The sequence below is a fragment of the Ambystoma mexicanum genome, chromosome 9 (assembly GCF_040938575.1).
Source record: "Ambystoma mexicanum isolate Mex_15411 chromosome 9, UKY_AmexF1_1, whole genome shotgun sequence".
Taxonomy (NCBI): Eukaryota; Metazoa; Chordata; class Amphibia; order Caudata; family Ambystomatidae; genus Ambystoma; species Ambystoma mexicanum.
In genome coordinates, this window is record NC_090931.1 from 799,898,724 (window position 1) to 799,904,723 (window position 6,000).

A 6,000-nucleotide genomic window follows, 5' to 3' on the forward strand; every position below is an offset into this window, starting at 1 on the left:
GAGGTAAAACGGGTATGTAAAAAGATCCATGCAAAATATGTACACAACTAAAATCACCATCTAGCGGCCCTGCATTAGTGTCGTCCATTGTCTTCCCAAATTCCTCTGAAGGCAATAAATAATTAACAGCAAATGGGCAAAATGTATGTTTTCTAAATTCTATTGTAACTGCAAATCATAAAACAAACGTTTCTATAGTATTTTCTCATCAAAGAAACTACACTTCCTAAGAAATGTGTACATTCCCAGCAGAGAACGTAAGATCCGATTAGTAAGGAGCAAATAAAAGCAGAAATCCATAAAACAGCTGTGGGAATTCCCTCTCGCGAGTCTTCGGGAGTCCGAAGCGCGACCAAGAGGGAAAAAAAACAGAGCGAAGGCTGGAAAATACCCCGGCGCTCCTCCTGAACAGTGACTCAGCCATCCTTATAGCCTGCAATACTCAGGCCCTTCATAGCTAGAGCGTAATTCCAAGGCTGAGCGCAGCCTCCTGGGTGCTCTAGCTGCAGGGGTCTCAACAACCTTAACTCATGCCTTGCAGTGAAGCCAACTAGACGAACCTTAATGACAGAACTGCGAGTACTGGCACCATCCCTGCCCAGGACTAAATGTCCCCACTGTTTTACCACTAAAGGTGTTTCAATAAACGGCTAGTAAAATCCCAACAGTGTCCTGTCTTCTGTCCAGGCCACCACATAATTGGCGACAAGGACAAACACCCGTGCATCAGCCATACAGGGTGCCACACTGCCCCCTGCTTTCCTTCCGTCCCCGGCACGCCGGCTATCCCTGAACTACATGGAGGCTGTTCGCCGCATCATCAAAAGATTCACCAACAAAGAAAATGTGGTCCTCCACAAACTCAAATTCTACACAAGGAAGCAGGAGGGCAATGAACCTGTAGATGACTACATCACCAGGATGAGGGAACTGGCAGCATTGTGCGGGTTTGGGGACAATGTCGAACAAATAATCTGCGACATGTTAGTAGTCCACATGAATTCCTGCAAGGTCCAAGACAAATATCATACAGGATCTGGATAAAGCCGTAAAACTTGCCTGACCCGAAGAGGAAACCTCGAGCAGGCGCCGAGAAGTTGGAGGGCCGTCACCTTCGCCCGAATTGGCCGCCATGCAGTGGAAAAGGATGCAGGGAGAGACAGCCCCAAGACACCGTCAGGGAAAAGGGACCCAAATCCAGAGAAGCACCCAAGTGTTACAGATGCGCCAGCACTAAGCACATGGCGAATAATCATGAATGTCCCGCGAAGAACAAAGGAATGCTCCAAGTGCAGGCGTTTCAGCCACATGGCCATAGCATGCACGTGGCGGGAAAAGAATGTTACACACGTCGACTGTGACAGAGAGTCGAGTAATGACGACGATCAGTTTAACAAGCCCATGGTGATCATGGTCAACTCACCCCGAGAAAGGAGGGAGAAACCCCATTGCCTGGTAAGGGTGGATGGATTGGAAACGCGCGTCATGGCCGACTCTGGGTCCGACCTCACCATTCTCTCCATCCAGACATACAAGAACATGATGGGACGTGACCAGTTCAAAATCGGAAGCACCAAGCAAAAGCCAAATGTCTTCGGGGGAGCCACCGTGGATCAACTGGGCTATATCAAAGCAAAAATTGAGTTCAAGGACAGGTGTACCACCATGAAAATCTATTTTCCATCTCAGGGCCCAGCCGTATTGGGGTGGGACGACCAACATAAGCTGAGCATACGACTAGACCCTAGCACCCCGGAACAGGTGCTGCTGGTCTCCTCGGGAGGAGCGCCAAACATAAAAGAAGCATTCCCAAAGTTGTTCTCCGAAACACCCAGGAAAATAAAAAAACTACGTGCATAAAATCCATCTCAAACCTGTTGCAGTACCGGTAAAGCACAAGGTTAGACCGGTCCCAGCGACAGCAGAAACAGCACTTGAATCTCAGCTCCAGAAAATGGTTAAAAAAGGAACTATAGAGACAGCTGAGTCCTCCGAATGGCTGACCCCAGTGGTACTCATAAATAAGAAATCCACCAGCGAGCCAAAAGTGTGCATAGACCTAAGCAGCCTAAATCTAGAGGTAGTCACAGACAGCTTTCCCCTACCCAGCATAAACAAAATCGTGCTTATGATGAAGGATGCAACCATATCTTCAAGACTCGCTCTGCGTGATGTCTACCATCAAATAGATCTGCACTAGGCCTCACGCCCGTTCACGGCATTCATCACCCCCTTTGGAACTTATCAATACACAAAAATGCCATTCGGCCCGTCCTCCGCAGCATCAGCATTCCAGAGAATGATGAGCCGTTTGCTGCACAGCATCAAAAATGTGTTGTATTTCCAAGACGACATCTTGCTATACGCCAAGGACACAGGAACCCACATCAAGGTACTGAGCGAAGTGCTGAGCAAACTAAAGAGCGCTGTAGTCCACCTGCGTCATGAGAAGTGCATATTCGGGGCTGACGAAGTGGAATACCTGGGTTATCGCATCTCGAGTGATGGGGTGAGCCCCAAGAAAAAACTGCTACAAGCCATAATTGATGCCCCAGCCCCGACGTCTAAGGGCCAACTTTGTTCGGTCCTGGGTCTCGCGGAGTTTTATGCGAGATTCGTTCCCAGGTTCTCCAAACTCAAACCGTTTAATCCCGAATGGGAAACCTGCAATACGACAGACGCCAGCTCATACGGCTTGGGCGCCACTCTTACCCAAAATAAGGGGGACACGGAAAACATAGTTGCCTTTGCGTCCAAAGCACTATACACCTCAGAAAATAACTACTCCACCGTGGAAAAAGAGATGCTGGTGAGTGCATGGCCCATGGAATATTTCAGGTCATACTTTTGGGGGAACCGAATTCCGCTTAGTCACCGACCACAAACCCCCGATACACAGGCTGAGTCCTGGCAGTACCAAAACAGCGACACCACGGCTAGCAAGACACTGCAAAACTTCAGGAGTATATATACAAAATCGAACACATCGCAGGTTAGAAGAATGCACAAGCTGACGGCATGTCCAGGCTACTAGACCAAAGCACCCTGGGCACCACATTCCTCAAAGACGAATGTGTAGTGGCATCCATAGGAGATCTTAGGAACAGAGACTTTATGGAGATGAGCGAGCTACATCTCCATGCGAAAGAGTGACCTGGGCCGAGTGGCAGAATGGGCCTGCGAAGGGTAGCCCAACAAGAGAGCAGTGCTGGAAGGTCTGCGTCCATATTGGAAAGTCAGCGGCAAAATCACCGTAATGGATGGCCTGATAATGAGAGGCGACCACGTGATTCCCCCCAGAGGCATCCGCAAAGTAATATTGTGCAGAGCGCATGTAGGTCATCTGGGCAGCAACATGGCAAGACGTAGAGTACACGACGCATACTGGTGGCCCGGCATGGAGCAGGACGTGAGGGGAATGACTGAAAGATGCCATGAATGCTCCAACAGTGACAAGCGACTAAAAGTGAGGCAAGCACCCATGATACCCACAGAAATCCCCACACGCATCTGGCACAAAATAGGACTGGACTTCATTGGCCCGCTGGACGGCATGTCGGCCGACCACAGGTATAGAGGAGTAATGGTGGACTACTTCTCCAAGTGGGTCGAGCGAGATCAAATTTGTACCAGACATCACCACGAGCACAGTAACAGAAATACTCGGTGCTGTTTTTCAAAGGGAAAGGCTCCACAAAGAGATGGTAAAGGACAATGGTGTGCAGCTGGTCTCCATGGAAATGGAAAGTTTTCTACAGAAGCACAATATCCGTCAGTTGAGAGCAAGCCTGTACCACCCACAAGCCAATGGTCTTGTAGAAAGGGCAAACCGCTTCATCAAAGGGGCCTTACAACTGGCATGCGCATCAGGCATGAATCCACACAAGACCGTCAAAGAGGCAGTTGCAGCTCATCGCCTCGCCCCAAATGCCATCACAGGAGTATCTCTGTTTCAATTGTTGAGAGGGAGAAGGGCCGCATCCACGCTGGTACCACCATGGCTATACAAAGTCAGAGAGGACGAAGACATCGACATGAGTGACATTGTGTTCCGATTGCAAAGGAACAAAGAGATCATGAAATCTCAAGGCGACAAACGCAGAGCAGCACACTGCACAGAGGTCAACGAAGGGGACTTGGTAAAAATATGCCTATCCCACAAAGACACTAGCACGGGGTCCAAACACAGCAAGGCCATATAAGTAACTCAGAAAGGAACCAACCATGTCCACACCAGCGACGGAAGAACCTGGAAAGAGTTGCTGTGTACCGGAAAAGAGCGTCCAACACCTACCCCTCCATGGAAGCAGGCGATGACCATGAACAATGGGAATCGGAAAGCGACCCTCAACAAGAGATGGATGTCTCAGAAGAAAGCAACCAACGGGAACATGCCGACAAGAGCCCTACGCCCCAGTCCAGAGAACCCCACCGGGAGGCAACCCCAATGGACCCCATCTCATTTGAAACACCTTGTATAACCACCCAATCCCCAAGGGCCATCACCAACCAGAACAGACCCCAAAAGGACAGAAGAAAACCAAACAGGTTCACAGACTTTGTCATGGACTAGGAACCATCTTTTCCCATGAAAGGAGGTGTGTGGGGACGTCCTCTTGCGAGATACCGCCCACAAGATCTCACGAGGCTTCTGGAGGCAAACACGCGACCAGGAGGGAAAAACCGGAGTCGAGGCTGGAGAATGCCCACGTACCCCGGCGCTCCTCCCGAACAGTAATAACTTAGCCATCCTTATAGCCTGCAATACTCAGGCCCTTCATAGCTAGAGCGTAATATGCGTGAATCTTAAAGGATTCTGGGAAACAAAATAAACTAGGCACGCGGGGTACTTCCTCAAGTGCTACACTCACATTGGAACCAACCCGTCACTGACATCCAAGAGCAAAGTCAGCATCTTGCCATTAATACGATACAGCTTTAGGTTGCACTGAGAGCGAAAACTTGCCCACCCCATATTACTTAAAAACAGAGTTAGTCATTGTGGGGGTGGAGGGTTGTCACGTCCAGAGGTTAAAGTCCAGTTCGGGGGGAAACTAAAGCGGGCAGCGCGAAATATGGACTCAGCGCCGAAGGAGACAGAAGATGTACGTATCACCCTGGGGCTGGAAACGTGGGAATATAAATACAAGTCATGGGTAAGAAGGGAGGGGCCAGCGTGTAGCTCGCGGATAGAAGAGGTGGGAGGGTATATTCTGAACTGATCGAATTCAAGCAGTAGCGTAGCTGACACCGCACACACTATCGTCACGGCTGCCAGCTTGGAGATCACAATTACTAATACGATATACACATAATACCACAGATATAGTGCAAAGAAAGTGCTGCTTACAGTTAAGTTCGCTCCATTCGAGCATATATTTGCGCCAACCAAGTTTGACCCGGAAGCGAACACGCATTCAACTACCGGGACGCTTACCGAACTGCGTCTGTGTAGTTTTTTGGTCACCAGGCAACGATAACTTGTCCCGCCACTCCCCTCATGGAAGTAACTCTTTTTTTTTTTTTATAAAAGACCGTCTTTTCTCACTGTCGCCCTCTTTCTCTCATCTCAACTCTTTCAGATGTACATGTAATGTACATATTCATTTATATAACTCGATTAAGAACATAGTTAAATTCCTATTTAAATGCAATGGATTTTTTTTAAACCGCTGCATTTTACACCTAATGCACATACAATGTCATATTTTCTGTGAACTATTTAGTTCGTAGTCATTCCATAAACTACAAACGTTTTTAGCCAAGTATACCAGAGGTGCAAAGATCGAGATTTGATTTCGCTGGAGCTTGTATACCCCCTTCATCATAGCGACACCTTAACAATACCCTATATCCAACTGTGACCCCTCCCAAACCAAATTACACCGTTTGTCAAGGGTATTTAACGACAGTAATCCACGATCGCATTTTAGTCTATTGACAGAATAGACAGTTGTGCAACCAGGCCTCATTAGTTTAGGGTATTAGGTGGTTGCGCCA

At 48.5% G+C, this 6,000-nt stretch overlaps 1 protein-coding gene across 3 annotated transcripts in view; it reads right to left on the minus strand.

The window, feature by feature from the left end:
• The window catches only part of TBCCD1 (TBCC domain containing 1), a 522,773-nt gene extending 517,290 nt beyond the window's left edge, over positions 1-5,483 (minus strand). The window contains exon 1 of one of the 3 annotated variants that reach the window (XM_069615765.1): positions 5,351-5,478. The gene's annotated coding sequence lies outside the window, so the exon portion shown is untranslated. Of the gene's footprint in view, positions 1-4,871; positions 4,985-5,350 lie in introns of those variants that run through there. The other 2 variants (XM_069615764.1, XM_069615763.1) reach the window with 2 other exon arrangements.
• Positions 5,484-6,000: the final 517 nt, after the last annotated feature.